This window comes from Saccostrea echinata, unplaced genomic scaffold (assembly GCF_033153115.1).
Source record: "Saccostrea echinata isolate AGI-Se365-2 ecotype Australia unplaced genomic scaffold, CSIRO_AGI_Sech_v1 ptg000014l, whole genome shotgun sequence".
Taxonomy (NCBI): Eukaryota; Metazoa; Mollusca; class Bivalvia; order Ostreida; family Ostreidae; genus Saccostrea; species Saccostrea echinata.
Window position 1 is genome coordinate 16,797,579 of NW_026889763.1, and position 17,054 is coordinate 16,814,632.

At 33.1% G+C, this 17,054-nt stretch overlaps 1 long non-coding RNA gene across 1 annotated transcript; it reads left to right on the forward strand.

Moving 5' to 3' along the window:
• Positions 1 to 893: 893 nt before the first annotated feature.
• LOC133187303 (uncharacterized) lies at positions 894 to 8,213 on the forward strand. Its single transcript, XR_009721168.1, has 4 exons — positions 894 to 922; positions 5,878 to 5,948; positions 7,442 to 7,606; positions 8,053 to 8,213. It is a non-coding gene; the product is annotated as an uncharacterized LOC133187303 (long non-coding RNA).
• Positions 8,214 to 17,054: the final 8,841 nt, after the last annotated feature.

Below are 17,054 nucleotides of genomic sequence, written 5' to 3' on the forward strand. Positions count from 1 at the left end.
AAACATAAAATGTCTCTGGTCACCCTCAGAAAACCTCTTTGTTTTCTATAGTATACTAATTATCAGCAAATTTATTGAGGAACACCCCCTTTCTATGATTAGTAAAGAACTTCACTAAGGATATGAACTCATAATCACCGTAATAGGGAAATTATATTATATATAAAAACTTTTATTACCCTCTAACATAATTAACGTAAACAGGTTCCGTTTCCCATAATGCATCGCTCTGCAGAGGCTTTAATTTCATTGGTTAATTTTCACGAGGCGCCATTTTTGGAGTTGAGCAAGACGGAGATGGACTCGGGTGTAAGGTGCAAATGTGAAAAGCTAACGATGTTTTCGCCACCCAGTGTCTTTAAAACTATGAAAAATGCAATGATCAACAACCAAGGATTAGTGTACGTATATTTTTATATACTTTTTACGGTAAATAATACTAATATTGGGCAGAACAAATCTTTCCCATCGAAGACCACATTCGTTTTGACGCCATTTTGAAAAGTTTGATATCAAAGTTTTAAATATGTTAGTTTACACATTGAAAAAACGGAAAGAGAAACTTGAATTATACAATATTTAGTTTTTTACGTTCAATCATAGATGTATAGATGGTAGACTTTGTATAGTTAGGCCCTATGGCACCACATTTGTCTTTTTCCATGCTGTATGTTAACGTTTCGCCTTTGTAGATTTTTTTTTAATGAAAATGAATGCTTACTATAATAGTTCTCTCTCTCTATAAATAAATGAAAAGTGTATGAAATTTTTTTTTCGTTGTTAAACCGGATAATAATGTTTGTATCGAATATGGTTTCTTTGTTAATCAGACAAACGTATATCCGGTTTGAATACATGTGTTCTCGGAATGCAACTTGTCGTACTCTTGGACTTCTGGAACTTTTTATGATGTAACGACAAGGTAAAAATGAATTATTTCTCCTACTAAATTACGATTAAGTCATCAATATTTAAACAAAAAGTGTCCGCAATCTCAACTTATCAGATTATTCACGAAGGACATCATCATCGATGGAAATTTAAAAGAGAGAGTTCTGACTATTGTACATGTTGTAAGCCGCCTTTATTTGGCAGATAATACTAGAAATTATGAAGAATCATTAGAACAATTTAAATAGATTGTCTGTAACTAGAGTACATATACATCTTACGAAGTCATAAACAACCCTTATTTATATATGCATAATGATGATATGTATAGGGAAAATGTATTGGTTTGTAAGTACTGTCTATAATAATATAACAACTGTTTAACAATCTAGTGATAGATTGTAAATTGAAATAGTTTACTGTTCAAAACACAAAATTTCTCATGTGTGACCTGCTGAGAGATTTACTGAAAATGTTAAAAATAATAAGCCTACAAGATGTACAAATACTGATCATTTTTGATAGTATTTCAAGTAATGCAAATGAATCATCTGAGTAACAATCATCAGTTATTGATGGTGGTTGCAACATCATAGAAGTCTAATGGTAAAAATAAGTGAATCCTCATTTGTTTGAAATTTTTGTTTGATATACAGGTAAACTTCGGTATCTCGACATCGGATATGTCGACAACCTGGGATATGTCGACATCCTTCCGCGGTCCCGGCAGTATTTACTATATAATTGATTTGCAAAAACTCTGATATGTCGACCTCGGTAATGTCGACAACCCCGGTTATCTCGACGTATATTCACAGTCCCAAGAGCAAAATTTACCTGGTATATGTCGACATCAGCAATTTTCTGCTCTACTGAACCTAACTGTTTGTCTGATAGGGTCGCTCGTCACGCACGGACGACTCCGGGTATCTCGACGTCGTCAAAGTTTCACACCTTTCACACCCATGTTTTGACTGCACGCTGCTTAATTAATTCTATAGACTGTGTTTGTAGGTGAACCCCAAGCCCCTTCGGCGTCTTTGAGAAGTAAATTGAGCTTGGGTAATATCATTGCTAAATCTACATGATTCTGCGTAGATGTACAGACTGTTATTTATATCGAAACCTAACTATTAAATTTGAAAAAGATAACCAAATTACAATGAATAACAAACACACTGAATAATTCAAACTAAGGAATTAAAAAAATGTTTTAATGATATTTTGTAGATAAAATGTATTCACCAGGAAACAATCCAATTAACGACACGATTGACCGAATCAGCGTAATTCGTGTATCTGTAACATCACTACGTTAGTTTAGATACTCAAATCTCTTTAAAAAAAATTAATTTTAATGTACACTCTTCCCGAATGAAATAAGAAAAAATAATCCGCATTTATTTTTTTTTTACCGTATATCGGATGTCGACTTTATACGGTTCGAAGTTTATAGAGCGCATTTCGTATCCTGTTCTGAGGAAAAGGCAAGTTACATGCAAATGCAGCTCAATGCTGTAACTTTGTACTGAAACTTTGTGAATTTGGAAAGATTTCGATAAAGAACACGTTTTATAATAACTTCAGAATCTTAGATTTTTAATAAAAATAGAGGGAATTCTGAAATATGTTGAGCTACAGTCTATATTAAAGTCATGTACTTAAAATGAGCTTGTCTGTTTTGGTATGCTATGAAATCTTAGACGCCAAGTCTCAACTCTGATATCTCGACACCTCGGATATCTCGACATTTTCCGATGGTTCCGTTGATGTCGAGATAACGAAGTTTACCTGTATGTTGTATGATAACGATAAATTTTTGTTTGTTTATTTTATTCCTCCCTGGTAGTTGTTGAAGTTTTGGCCATTATTAAAAATACTTTTGTTTGATCAGATGTACTCAGGGTTGTCTCTAAGACACGGGGGCCGAGGAATTTCCCCAACTATAATGATGTAAATAATCCCCCGGTTATTTCGATATTCCTCCTAAACTCCCCAGTAAGGGAGGAACCCCAGTTCCCCTTCTACGTTTTAAATGTCCCCTTCTATTTCAATTCTTAGGGACAACCCTGTGTACTTAGACCCAAATTTTGTAAAATAGGTAAGTAGCTAGGTAGATTTTTTTTTGGCAGTATCTAACAAATTGATTTTTTGTCATACAAAAACACAGAATTAGAAATTTATTGATGTTTCATTACACACTGGACAGCTAGACAGGTTTAATATTTATTGCTCTCATTAAAACAAGTGTCTTGGAGAAATTATAAACCTCAACTTTATAATGAAACAAACTTTATTTCCCTGAAACCAAAAAAAAAAATGAAGTAAAATTAAAATACTTAAAAAAATGATTGGGTTGGGGTGATTTTGATGGATCTTTTGGAGTACACCAAAGAAATCAGTCATAGCTCACCTTAGCCAATGGCTCAAATGAGCTTTTCTGATCAAAATTTGTATGTCGCTGTCATTGTCTTAAACTTTTCACATTTGAATCTTCTTCTCAAGAACCACAGGGCCAATTTCAATCAAACTTGCTACAAAGTATCCTTGGGTAAAGGGGATTCAACTTTATTTAAATGAAGAACCATATCTTCTTCTAAGGGGAGATAATTACAAATAAATGAAAAATTAATGGCATCATTTAAAATCTTCTTTTCCGGAACCACTGGGCCAGGAAAAATTAAACTTATTTGGAAGCATCCTCAGGAAGTGTAGATTCAAATTTGTTTAAATCATGACCCCCGGATGTAGGGTGGGGCCACAATTGATGATCAAGTTTTACGTAGGAATACATAGGATAAAATCTTTGAAAATCTTCTTCACTAGAACCACTGTATCAGGAAAGATGAAACTTATGTTGAAACATCCTCAGCTAGTGTAAATTCAAGTTTGTTCAAATCATGACCCCCGGGGTAGGACGGGGCTACAATGAATGATCAAAGTACATAGGAAAAATCTTAGAAATTTCTTCTATTCAAGAACAGCAAAGCCATGATTTGTCATATTTATATGGAAGCATCTTCAGGTAGTGTAGATGCAAGTTTGTTCAAATCATGACCCCCATGGGTAGGATGGGGCCACAATCGGTGATCAACATTTTACTAAAAATACTGATACATAGGAAAGATCTTCAAAATTCTTCTCAAGACCAATATAGTCAAAATTGGTCATAATAATATAAAAGCATCCTGAAGTAATGTAGATTCAATTTATTCAAATCATGACACTCACCCGTCCCTCCCAAGGAGAATAAAGGGGCCATAACAGGGGATCATAGTTATACAGTAAGACTCATTTAGTATGAACACGGACATTGCGAATTCACGGATATAGCGAAGTTTTCTTGGATCCCCAGCTAAATAAATTCTACTAATTCCTTATATGGATATAACAAATTAAGGATATAGCGAAGTAATTTCACAGATCCCAGTGACTTCGTTATAACCGAGTTTTACTGTAAAAAGGAAGAAAAGGAATATATCAATAAAAATTTTCTTCTTAAGAACAGCAATGCTTATATGTATCATATTAATTCAAAAGCATCCTTCGAAAGTATAGAATTCATAACCCCCCTCCCTCTGAACCACTTTTATATTTAAACTTTTAAATACAGAACTGATTTATGTTTTTTCCTACCCAAAGTGCTCAGGTGAGCAAAGTGGCCCCTAGGACTCTTGTTTATTGTTGGTCTTATAAGTGAAATCACAGGGATTTATCAGCCTATTTTGGGAAACGCCATTTTTGGGGAATTGGGAAAAATTATCGGCTTTTTTATGAAATTGGGAAAAATTTTAAAATATCGCTTAAATCATGTATTCAGGTGTAATTTATTTAACATTTTAGCAGGAACTCTAATTTGGGAAACCAAACAGACAATTAAATCCTAACTGATCCAACTTCATCAAACAAGATCAATTATGAATAATAGACTAATAAAAGTAAAATTGACTTCAATGAGTATAAAGTATTTACCTATACAACTTAGGGTAGTACATGTATGTATGAGATTCCAACTTATGTCATTATAGAATATGTTTCTGGAGATTATAAACCTCCTGCAAAAAATTGTACTAAGTACACTTTTTCTCAAAGTCCTCTTTTAATATGTATTAAAACATTGAAAATATATTTTTCTATCTGAAATAATGCCTACAGTCCTTACCATTCACTCGTAGATCAATTGAGTAGGTGGAAATAACTTAATAAATCTATTCAATTACACAATATCACCTTTTTCAGAAAAACAGAGGAAATTCTGATTAAAAGTTGGCGATGTTTTTTAGGGGTGAAACGATACACCTCCTTCACGGTTCGATACGTATTGTATAATTTTGTCTCGGTTCGGTTATTTTCGATACGATACATTTTGATAGAATGAAACAAATTCAACGTTGTTTTATGCTTTCTTTTTCTAAATCTAGTCGCATATTTTACGAATTTTATTTGCAAATTGACTAGAAGAAATTGATTAAAATTATTTGACTGTCAAAATTTATTTTACAAGCTATCAGTCATCAAAAATTTAGGTTTTCTATAATTATTTATACTGAGTAACGTGTTTTACCTTATGCCAAACCCGACTGAATAACGATCCCGACCGAAAATGAACCGAACCGAAAATTAGAGATTTTGCACCGTGTATCAAACCGAGAAAAAATACCGCGGTGAATTGATACCGCGGTGAACCGTTTCACTCCTAATGTTTTTACAGTGTTTTTAAACATGTGTTATGACTGTAGCTTTGCTAAATGAGTTATATAGATGAAAATTACAGACAATCTGACAATTTTACTCTTTGTTTTTTCAAAGATAACGAAGTGTTAAAGTATTGTCATCAATTGGGAAAAAATACTGCCAAATTGGGAAAAACTGAACTCATTTTCAATTGGGAATGGGGCCGAATTTCGGCCCCCTGAGAAGGTGCTGATAAATCCCTGAATCAGAATGCAATACAGTGTAGTAACTGTACATAATATATTCTTTCAGAGAGAAGAAAATTGACATTAAAGGAGAACCAGTAACTAAAGATGTATGATGAATCAAGATGTGATCATGTGGTAAGTGGTAATAAATTCAATCATAAATAGGCATGTATGACAATTGCATTAAAAGAAAAGAACTTGATTCCAATTTTAATTGGAATGTTGAACTACCAGCTGCAAACTACAACAGGTTAGGCATAATAAAAAAAAAATGATTGTTTATGGTTACCCCTCCCTCCCCCCCCCCCCCCCCCCGGCCAAATATCTAATAGCCAACCCAAATTTTTTTTCGTTGTAAAAATCCATAAGTCACTCATTCATCAGTTTAACTTTTACATGCATCTTAATCTACCTACCAACCCTATTTTATTTCAGCATGTAACAGTAAACAAACATATTTTTTTGTTTGGCCTTATGAAGTTGTATGGCTTGGAGTCTTTTTCACTTCTCTATAAAATTTTCTGTCTGGATGATGTCTAGCATAATATACACCATGCAGTGAGGATTTTAGTTCACCCGAGCTAAAAACTCGAGTGAACTTTTTTGATACCTTTTGTTTTGTCTTTTGTCCATCAAACTGTCGATCCATCATACATTTTCAACTTCTTCTCAAGAACCACTAATTTTGACCAAGGTTGACACAAAGTAAGGATATTTTAAATTGTACAGAGGAAGCCCCCTCCCCCCCCCCCCCCCCCCCCTTCACCCCAAGGGGAAATGATCAACTCTTTCAGATATTATTGATATGATCATTGTTGAGCAACTTATAATTTTGTAACCTGTAGACTTTATTTTAAGAATAATGAATATTTGTTTAAGAGTCCTTTTGTCAAGGTTCAAAGTTCAATTAAAATTATTTTGTGATACATATATTTGAGGATTCGAGATATCAGGAGTAAAATATTTAAAGAATACTTCCAAATTACTTCGACATATCTGTGGTATTCAAGATGCCAAAGTTCAACTGTATGCTATGCTAAATAGTAAGTATTATAACTTACTAAAACTTTCTAACATTGAAATATGTTAAATGAAACAAGAAAAAATGAAAAATAAAAATTTACTGATTTCTGGCTGGTCAGTATTTTGATGACTGTAATTTCTAAAATATTCAATGAAACACTTTGAAGCTTTAACTGTAGGTATTTGTTAACTAAATATACTATAAGATAATATTTATAAATGAGAAGTTTTGAACAAACATTACAACATTCGTGTATGTAAATTGGGGGTAAAAACTGGTTATCGGTAATGGCTATCGCCTTAATTTTCAATGACATAAAATAAGATTTAGAATGCAGGTAAATAATACTAGTATGTGTCTGTACATATGATATAGCATATAGAACTTGTACTGAATGTTGATAAGTTAAATCTTGAATGGCTGATATGTTGGTTGTTTTTGATGAAATTTAGATTATTTGTATGTAAACTGAGTGTACATGCAATATGAAATTATTCATAAGGTATTAAACATGATTAAAGCATGTGTATGCAATGCAACATATGATGAACTCATATTGACTTGTATGGATATAGCTTAACATGTATGTGCATTGTTTTTTTAGGGTCCTGTTCTGCAGATGCCATGAGATGATCTGTCTGTCCATCTGATATCACTTGTCCTGAGTATATTTTTTCTCCTCTTAGCCCAATCTCACTCAAATTTAACTCATAGAGTGCCTGTGGATGGAGGGTAAAAAGTGACCTTGGACCAATTATCAAGGTCAAAGGTCAGTATCAAAACACACTATATATCTTTATTTAAAGTCCTTGTCCAGAGCATAATTTTTCTCCCTTGGTGTGCCATGGGATGAAGGGTTTTTAGTGATCTTTAACAAAATTTCTAGGTCAAATGTCAATAAGAAAAAAAAAGATTCGTAATATCCTTGTCCAGAGCACATTTCTCTCCAATTCACTCAACTAAAAGCAGTGTTCTACATGTACGAGATGGTCATATTCTCAATCTTACCTGCTTTAATATTAATCTGGCTTAAAACCTTGCTATGTAATGTTCATTATTCGGATTTCATGTCATTAAATTTAAAGATTTAAACTAATTATAATCACTGATATTGGTACATTAAAGGACATTGAGTGCTCTTGTAAGATTTCTAAATAATATTCAAGCATACAATTCTTACATCAAATAATAATTTTATATGAAAATATATTGCAGATTGCAGATGATGTGAAGAAAATACAAAGGAAGCTGATGTTGAAAGAAGTATAGAGTATTTAAAGAAGTTTTTATGAATGGACTTAGATGTGAAAGACTACTTCATTGTGTACCAAGATATATGATTTTATTTATTTTGATATCATTTTCAAATAATGTTTTTGCACATCAAATGAATTATTAAACATATGATATGATAATGCTTTTTCCTTTTTATACATTTTCTTGATAGATTTTGAAAAGAAAACACAGTTTACCAAGGAAATTAATAATATATATTTTGATTTAAACCTGCTGTTCTCTTTTCACGTTCTAGATAAGAAAGACTAACCATGGAAAATACAGGGATCCTTGAGCTTCCAGTTGCTTGTCAATCATTTTTCGAAATTGAAATGCTCAACCTACCCTGTAGTTTCCATGGTATGGAAACTATTACACCACAATTACACGTTGCTTCCCGTCTCAGAAAAATAAGGGAATCTTGATGTTTCCCTGTAATTTCCTTTTATGAGACACCAGATAATTCCACCAAGTTTCCATCACACGGAAACCGCTACGCTCCAATTCCATATAGTTTCCTGAGTCATGGAAACTTGAGGAATCACGAGGTTTCCTCTAGTTTCCGTTCATGGGAAATCTGAGGATTCCATCAAGTTTCCATTCCATGGAGACCACTACGCTCCGATTCCACATAGTTTCCTAATTATGGAAACCAGTGGAATCTTCAGGTTTCCCATTACGGGAAACTACATGGAGGCTCAGGAAACTTCAGGTTTCCTGAGGTTTCCGTGGTTCGGGATACCTTATGGAATCGGAGCGTAGTAGTTTCCGTGGTACGGAAACTTGACGGAATAACCTGGCATCCGCTGCGGAAACCACTAGGAAACATGATGTAAACATGAGGTTTCCATGTGGTTTCCATATAGTTTCCCAAGATGGGAAACTGCTTATTTCACCCAGTGTCACTTTGCTTTCCTAACTGGTCTTCCTGGCGATGGAAAATCTTTTGCAGCTTTAAATTATATGAAATCTTTACAAAAACAGAAGAATGGAGAAAGAGGAAAGTTACAATATACAATTAATCAAACGTTCGATGTTAGCAAACTTAACATCGCTACAACTAAATTCCAGGTAATCATGGTTGATCGACTATTTGACCACATAAGGTTTGACACTTTCTTTCAAGAGTTAATAGATTCACTGGAGTATGTTTTGATTGACAATGTGGAGTTTCTCGCACGCAGATTATCATAATAATGCAAAAAGAGGTGAAAAAATTTCTTCAGATGCAATTTCCTTCTTCTGGCTGGATAAAAGAAGAAAATGTTATTGATTTCTCGGAGGAATTTTCTTTCGAAGAAAAATAAAAAATTCTGGACAGTCACTGCAGATTGAACTTAAAAAATAAAACTTATATTGCGTGGTCAAGCAAAAAATGTTTTGGATTTCCTGAATGTTGCAGACTCTGTGGATCATTAACATCAATTACTAGTGATATATTTTTTATCAATCTGTTCAGGTTTTAAGAAAACACTTTTCGAAAATGGATGGTAGATGTCTTTTTGTTCTGGGAATGATGCTCATGAAGGATGGAATCTTAAAGGAAGCAGAAATTCTAGAAGGTCCAAATTGTTTTTCATTCTCTAAGAGTCTTGCAATAATTTGTGGAATATCTGTGGATAATTTTAGCGTTCATACTATCTTGACTATTGCTAGAAGTTTTGTTGATGTGTACTTCTTAAAACAATCCGAGTCATTCTTTTTCAGAGATTCGCAAATCTCAGACGCTATAATACATGTTTTGTTCCAAAGAAACCCACTGAAGTTTATTGAATCATGCCCAGTATACTTACTGGTGAAATGTACTTCCAAAAACTTTTTAGAAGAAAATAACATCAGCATTGGAAGTTTAATTAGCAAAATAATACAAAGTTACTGTGTAGAGCTTAAAAATCGACCTTCAAAAGATTTTTTCGAATCAATTTGGCAGTTGGAATTGTTTTCAAGTAAACTGTTTTTAGAATTTTTTGATAGAAGCCTTGCTGTGAACATTAATGGTTTAGAGCCGTGTCTCAGATCAATGTTTTTCAATAGTATGAGAAATGAAAAAAGTTCGTCTTATTACTTATTCATTTTTCTTTTCTTATCATACCATATAAAAGATGAGAGGAAATATATCACATTGCTCACAAACCACGATGTCAATGACGGGAAAGTTTTACTAAGAGGAGAGTGTGCATATAAAACTTTAGGAAAAGACAATAGGGGCAGTAAACTATTCAATGCTTTGGATTTACTTTCTTGTACCAGAAAGAATTCAGAAACAAATGTCTACATGTTCAATGAATCAATAATATTCGTTGAGAGAGAATCTTTGTCTGAACAATTATCCTTGGACTTAGATGGTCTACTTAAAATGAACTCCTGTAAATCATTTATACATTGTGGTCACACTTTTGTAAACTGTTCGGAAGATTTTAAATGGAAAACCCTTTTCAGAGTTTCGTTTCAGAGCCTGCGCTGCAAAGAAAAGCCCTCTATTCCCTTCTTGAAGCAAGTTTTAGAAAAAGGTTTAGAAAAACCAGATAGTGACTTGATAAAAATTGCGATGGCATTTGCAAAGAAGGATTCTTTTTAGTGGCTTACAAAAGCTCTCAAGCAAGTGATCGATTGTGGCGAAGTAAAATTAACAAAAATGCTACTAAGTGAAGTAGCTCATTGTTTTAGAAGAATATATATGCAAGCCTCAGTTGTACATCATATTTGGTTTGGAAGACAGAAAATTTTCAAATTCCATCCATAGTAGACAGTATTGTATGTGTCGTAGAGGCTCCGAAACCAAAACTAGACACCAAAGACTTTTTAGGGTTATGCATTGTTCTTCGCAGAGAAAAGGATTTTAATGATGAGGGAAGGCAACTGATTTCGTATGCAGCAAAAAATAAAATTTACCGCCCTATTAAATTTCGAAATGCAAACGTGAATCTCTCTTTGCAAATCACACAAATATAACAATGGTTAGAGCATCAACTGCTTGTTTTTGGGGAAACGTCCACAAGGTTGTTGAAAGGATACCATGCATAACTATATTTTGCCACGTAAAGGGTATAATTCCTATAGGCGAAAACAAGTTTCCCGAATGTTTAGATAATTACAAAGTTGATGTCCGAGAAGGTGCGTGCTCAATGGCTGGAAACCCTCTCCAAATAGGAGAAGGGATTGGAACAGAGTATGCTAAACAAAGCGGACTTTGGGTGGTTTTGTTCACATCGATGCGAAAAGAAAAGGATTTCTCATTTGTGCGCATGTTGTAATGGATAAGGAAACTCTCAACCGTGGTAACATAGAAGAAACCATCAAACGCCGTGAAATAAATATATATGATAGCCCTGCTATCGTTCAGGAAAGAAGAATTGTCGGTCTCCTCTATGATGCTTCATTTATTCACAATGATTCAAGCTCAGTGAGCGTTGATGCTGCAGTGATTGAAATAAAAGATAGGAACCCAGAAAACGGCAGATTTTTCAGTTCTTACAATATCCCACAATAATTAATAAATGCAGGTAAAAACAAAGGCAATAAAAGGGAGGGGTTCGACTCAAAATAGAAATCTTGTAAATCAAATCTTGGTAAGAAAGAACCAAAAAAAAAATGTTTAAATCAATATTTTTAAGCAATTTTCTTGATAGATACACATAGCACGACAGAAACACAAGCCATCTGGAAAACTGAATGGGGATTTAAAGGGGTGTTTAGTTCAAACAGTAGCAGCAGCAGAGGAGTTGCAATCTTATTTAAAAACTCCCTTGAATTTGAAATATGTAAAGAAATTATTGACACAAATGGGAATTTCATTATTTTAGATTTAAAATGTTTCAATAAAAATTTTACCTTAGTTGCTTTATACGGTCCGAATGAGGATAATCCAAACTTTTATACTTCAATTCACCGCAAGATAGAAGCAATTGGGAATGACTCTATTATAATCAGGGGAGATTTTAATGTACCGTTAGACTATCAAAAAGATACTAGCAACTACAAACATCAAAACAATCCTAACGCCAGAGAACGTATTTTAGAAATGATACCAGATTTGGATCTGATTGATATATGGAGGGAAAATAACCCTGATATATCTAGATTTACATGGCATGGCCCGAAGAGCAAGCAGGCTAGATTAGATTACTTCTTAATCTCCGCTGATCTCCAACTTTGTACGATGAAATCGGACATCGGGTATGCGTACAAGTCTGATCACTCTTTTATTGAAATTTGCTTCAAGTTCACAAACCAAATTCGAGGAAGAGGCAGCTGGAAATTTAATAATAGTTTACTATATGATCAGACTTATGTCCAAATTGTTAAAGAATGCATTTCAGAAACTATTTCGCAATATGATACAAATAATAGCTGTACAATTAGTGATCAATTACTTTGGGAAACTTTAAAATTAATGATAAGAGGCAAAACCATATCATATACCTCATTTAAGAAACGCAGTAGAGATAAAACAGAGGTAGGGCTTGAGAAAAAATTACGAAGTCTGTATGAAAAGCCCCTTTCAGAGGAAATTAAATTAGAAACCGTTAAAACAGAAAATGAGTTAAAGCAAATAAGAGAAGACAAAGTGAAAGGTATTGTTATCAGGGCAAAGGCAAAATGGAATGTAGAAGGGGAGAAAAGTACCAAATATTTCTGTAACCTGGAGAAACGAAATTATACAGAAAAAATCATCCCCAAAATTATAATTGATGACTTTGAAATCACACAACTTTCGGAAATTTTAAAGGCTCAGGAAATTTTTTATAAAGAGTTGTATACTGCTGGTGATCACATAATAACAAAAGAAGATGATGAAATTTTTTTTGACAATAAAAATGAGTATATTGAAAAGCTTACAGAAGATGAAAAAAATGAACTAGAAGGACTAATCACAAAAGAGGAACTTCTTTTTGCATTACAAAATGCAAAAAACGGAAAATCACCGGGACTTGATGGTTTTACATATGAATTCTATAAATTCTTCTGGAAAGATATATATAAGTATTTACTTAACTCTATAAACTATGCATATTCTATAGATTCCCTGTCGGTTTCACAAAGACAGGGAGTGATAACCTGCCTTCCTAAAAGTGGCAAATCAAAACTGTATTTAAAGAATTGGCGACCGATATCTCTTCTTAATGTGGATTATAAGTTAACTTCTGCATGCATTGCAAACAGGGTTAAAAAATACATTTCAAAACTTGTAAGTCAAACACAGGCGGGTTTCATTAAAAACAGGTATGTCGGAGAATGCACTCGTCTTATGATCTGATTCAAAAAACAGAAGAAGAAAATATTCCTGGCATACTTTTATTATTAGATTTTGAAAGAGCTTTTGATACCGTCAATTGGAACTTTATTTTTAAAACTTTAGAATTCTTCAACTTTGGGAGATCAAAAATTAAATGATTCAAACTACTCTATCAATATATCTAGCTGTGTGCTTAACAATGGTCATTTTTCGTCTTTTTTTACAATAGGAAGAGGTGTAAGACAGGGGGACCCTCTTTCGCCTTATCTATTTATTCTAGTGGTAGAGCTCCTCAGCGCCTCCTTAAAAAACAATCCAGATATTAATGGAATTAATATTAATGATTCAGAATATCTAGTCAGCCAATATGCAGACGATACCTCTCTAGCGCTCGCAGACGATGAAAAATCCCTTAATTTAGCATTAAAATGTATAAATTCCTTTGCTGCTTGCTCTGGACTAAAACCTAATTTTGAAAAAACACAGGCTTTATGGATTGGTGCAAAAAGGGGCTGTGGTCAAGAGATTAACACAAAACAAAACATAATGTGGAACCATGATGGTAAATTTAAACTCTTAGGTATAACTTTTGAACTAAACAAACCTGATATTACTTATAGTAATTATGAGGAAAAGTTGCAAGCGGTCAAAAAGCTTATTCATGATTGGTCTTTTAGAAACCTCACACTTATTGGAAAAGTTACAGTGCTCAAAACATTGGTTTTACCAATTCTTGTTCAACTTTTTACAGTTCTCCCGGACCCACCTGCAGATTTTTTAAAGAAACTTCAAAATATGTTTTTTGAATTCATATGGGAAGGCAAACCAGACAAGATCAAACGTACAGTTCTATATAATTCAACAGAAAACGGAGGGCTTAAGGTTCCTCATCTAGCATCCTTCTGTCAAGCTTTGAAAATATCATGGGTCAAGAAAGTACTTGACTCTTCTATCAATTCCCCATGGAAACTCTTGCTCTCGGACACGACACAAAAATTCGGAAATGAAAAAATGTGGTATTTCAGATACGAAGGTTTAGAAACCATTTCAAACAAATTTAATCCATTCTGGAAAAGTGTATTAATAGCTTGGGGAAAGGTTGGTCAAAACTCTACCACAGCCCCTTGTGAAATTTTAAGTAAACCACTATGGCTTAATAATGATATCAAAGTAGGGAAAAAATACGTATTTAAACGAAAATGGATAGCCAATGGTATTTTTTTTCATTAATGACTTAATCATGGAAAATGGCGATTTCATGAATTTCATCCAATTTAAAAATGCATACAATTTAAACATAAATTCCGTTGAATATAACGGACTATTATCAGCAATCCCTAAATATTGGAAGCAAACGATTAAACATCACCAAAAATTGAATGAAATTAAAAGTGAAAATATTTTGAAACTTCAAAAAAATATGAAAGTTACAAAACACTTTTATAAAAAGTTTGTTGAAAAGATAACAGAGTCCCCCTCAATGGCTTTAAAGAAATGGGAGGAAAAACTTTCAATACATATTAATGAAAATAAATGGAAAGACTCTTTTTCTTTACCCTATTTAATAACAAAGGACACAAAGCTTCGATGCTTTCAGTTTAAGCTTTTACATCAAATAATTTTTACAAATAGCAAACTTATGAAATGCAAATTAGCCGAAACAGAACTTTGTTCTTTTTGCCATGATACTAAAAAAACAATTATTCATCTATTGTGCTTGTGTCCATATTCCGTTACTTTATGGTCTAATTTAAGAGATCAACTTCGAAATACATGTGGTTTAATTATTAAATTTACTGCTGAAGAAATCATATTTGGATATAAAAGTTCTAGTGAAACTGAATTCAGAACTTTGAACATAATCATTCTGGTTGCAAAGCAATATATAATGAATTGTAAATGGAAAAATATAACACCGTCTTTTTATGCTTATTTGGAAGTACTTAGATATTATAGAACTATAGAGCTTTTTTCCTCCTTTTCTCTCTCTCATAAGAAAGCAGACATGATAAAGCAAAGTTGGGATTTTTTGAAAACATTTCTCAGTCAATGAAGGTTTAAATGTTACGAAAAAAAAATGCTGTCTATTTTTCAAAATTGTTCAAATGGATCTCTTTTATCTATCATATAGAATATTTGTTTTTATGCCATTCTATTGTAGTTCTGTAATGTTTGTATAAAAATGCATGTTATGACGGAAATAAAAATATGAATGACAAAAAAAATATTTTTAAGCAAGCAAGGTTTTAATTTTCAGAAATTATTTAGATTCAAAATTTGTTGTATAAGAAAAAAGGGGAGAGTATAGAAAATCTTAAAGAAAAACAAATAAATGGGTTATATAACCCTCATGAATCTTTCCTGTCCTAATGACAATGAAAACATTGAAAAATTACATCTTTATCTAAGAATTTTTCTGTTACTCTCTTTGAATAAATATTTATATGTATTTTTTCTCGGATAATTTTGCTTTTTGTAACATGTCGTTCAGGTAATCTGATGATAAAAAGACTTTGTAATGATTTCTATCTTTGTCAGGATTGCCAAAAGAAAGCGAACTAGAGTTTGAAAACGGTGAGACGGAAAAAATCACAGAGGATAATTTTCATAAACCAGTCCTAAAGATTGGAGCAAAGAGTGGATTAACAATAGGATCTATCAACACCGGGGAAGTTTGGCATTCAGAGTAGACGACGATGCCAAAATAATAGGCGCAAAAGACAAACATATGAACAAAAGGCCGTTTTCATTCAAAATGTATAAGCAAATAGAAATTTTACCTCAAGATGAGAAATTCCCATCCCTGGAACAAGGGGATTCTGGTGCTTTAATCTTCATGATTACAAACACTAAACCATTTGTCCTGAAATGTATAGGAATGGCTGTGGCAGTGACATCGTATGGATCCTGCATAATGACACCTATAGCAGATGTTCTAGAAGCTTTAGAGCTTTCCCCTGATAGTCTTCTTAAATTTGAAAAGACGGTTATTGAGACATCACTTGATTCAGCTTCGTTTGAGACACTCAAAACTTCACTGATGACAGATATGAAAAACCTTTTAACTGATCAACTTGGAAAAACAGTTGCTAAACTGGCAACCAAGGAAGATGTTCAAAGAATTGATCAAAGACTGAAGGCTTTGGAAAAAAGTACCAAGAAATGAAGAAAACGTCTTCTACATATTTAGAAAACAAGCATGGTTGCATAATTCTTGTGATACTTTACTACATCTGGGAATCGATGAAGGAAGCTTTGCTAAGAAATGACATTCTTTTTTATCATGAATATCTTTGTAATTATGTACGATACATCTTATCAAAATACCGGTGTAATAGTTACAGGATATTAAATGCCATTTCACCAGTTTTTGTAAAAAGTTCAAGATTTTCCCCCCAATAAACATGGTGAGATTCTGTAAAGTATTAAAATCTATCCTTTCTCAGCTTCCCTTAAATAAAATAAATTTGTATGTATTTTGCAATATATCTGATATTTACTGTAATTACTTGCACCGTTAAATGTAGAAAATGATCTTCATTTGAATCACTTATTTCCAGGATTTCAGGCAAATGAGGATCACCTTCAACATGTTCCAGCTGTTTAAAAACTTCTCGATATACGCTAGAAGAATGTTTTCTGCGGGATTCGTCAATTGTCTGTCACAAAATCGAATAAGAATCATGATTCTCAAACCCTTTTTGGA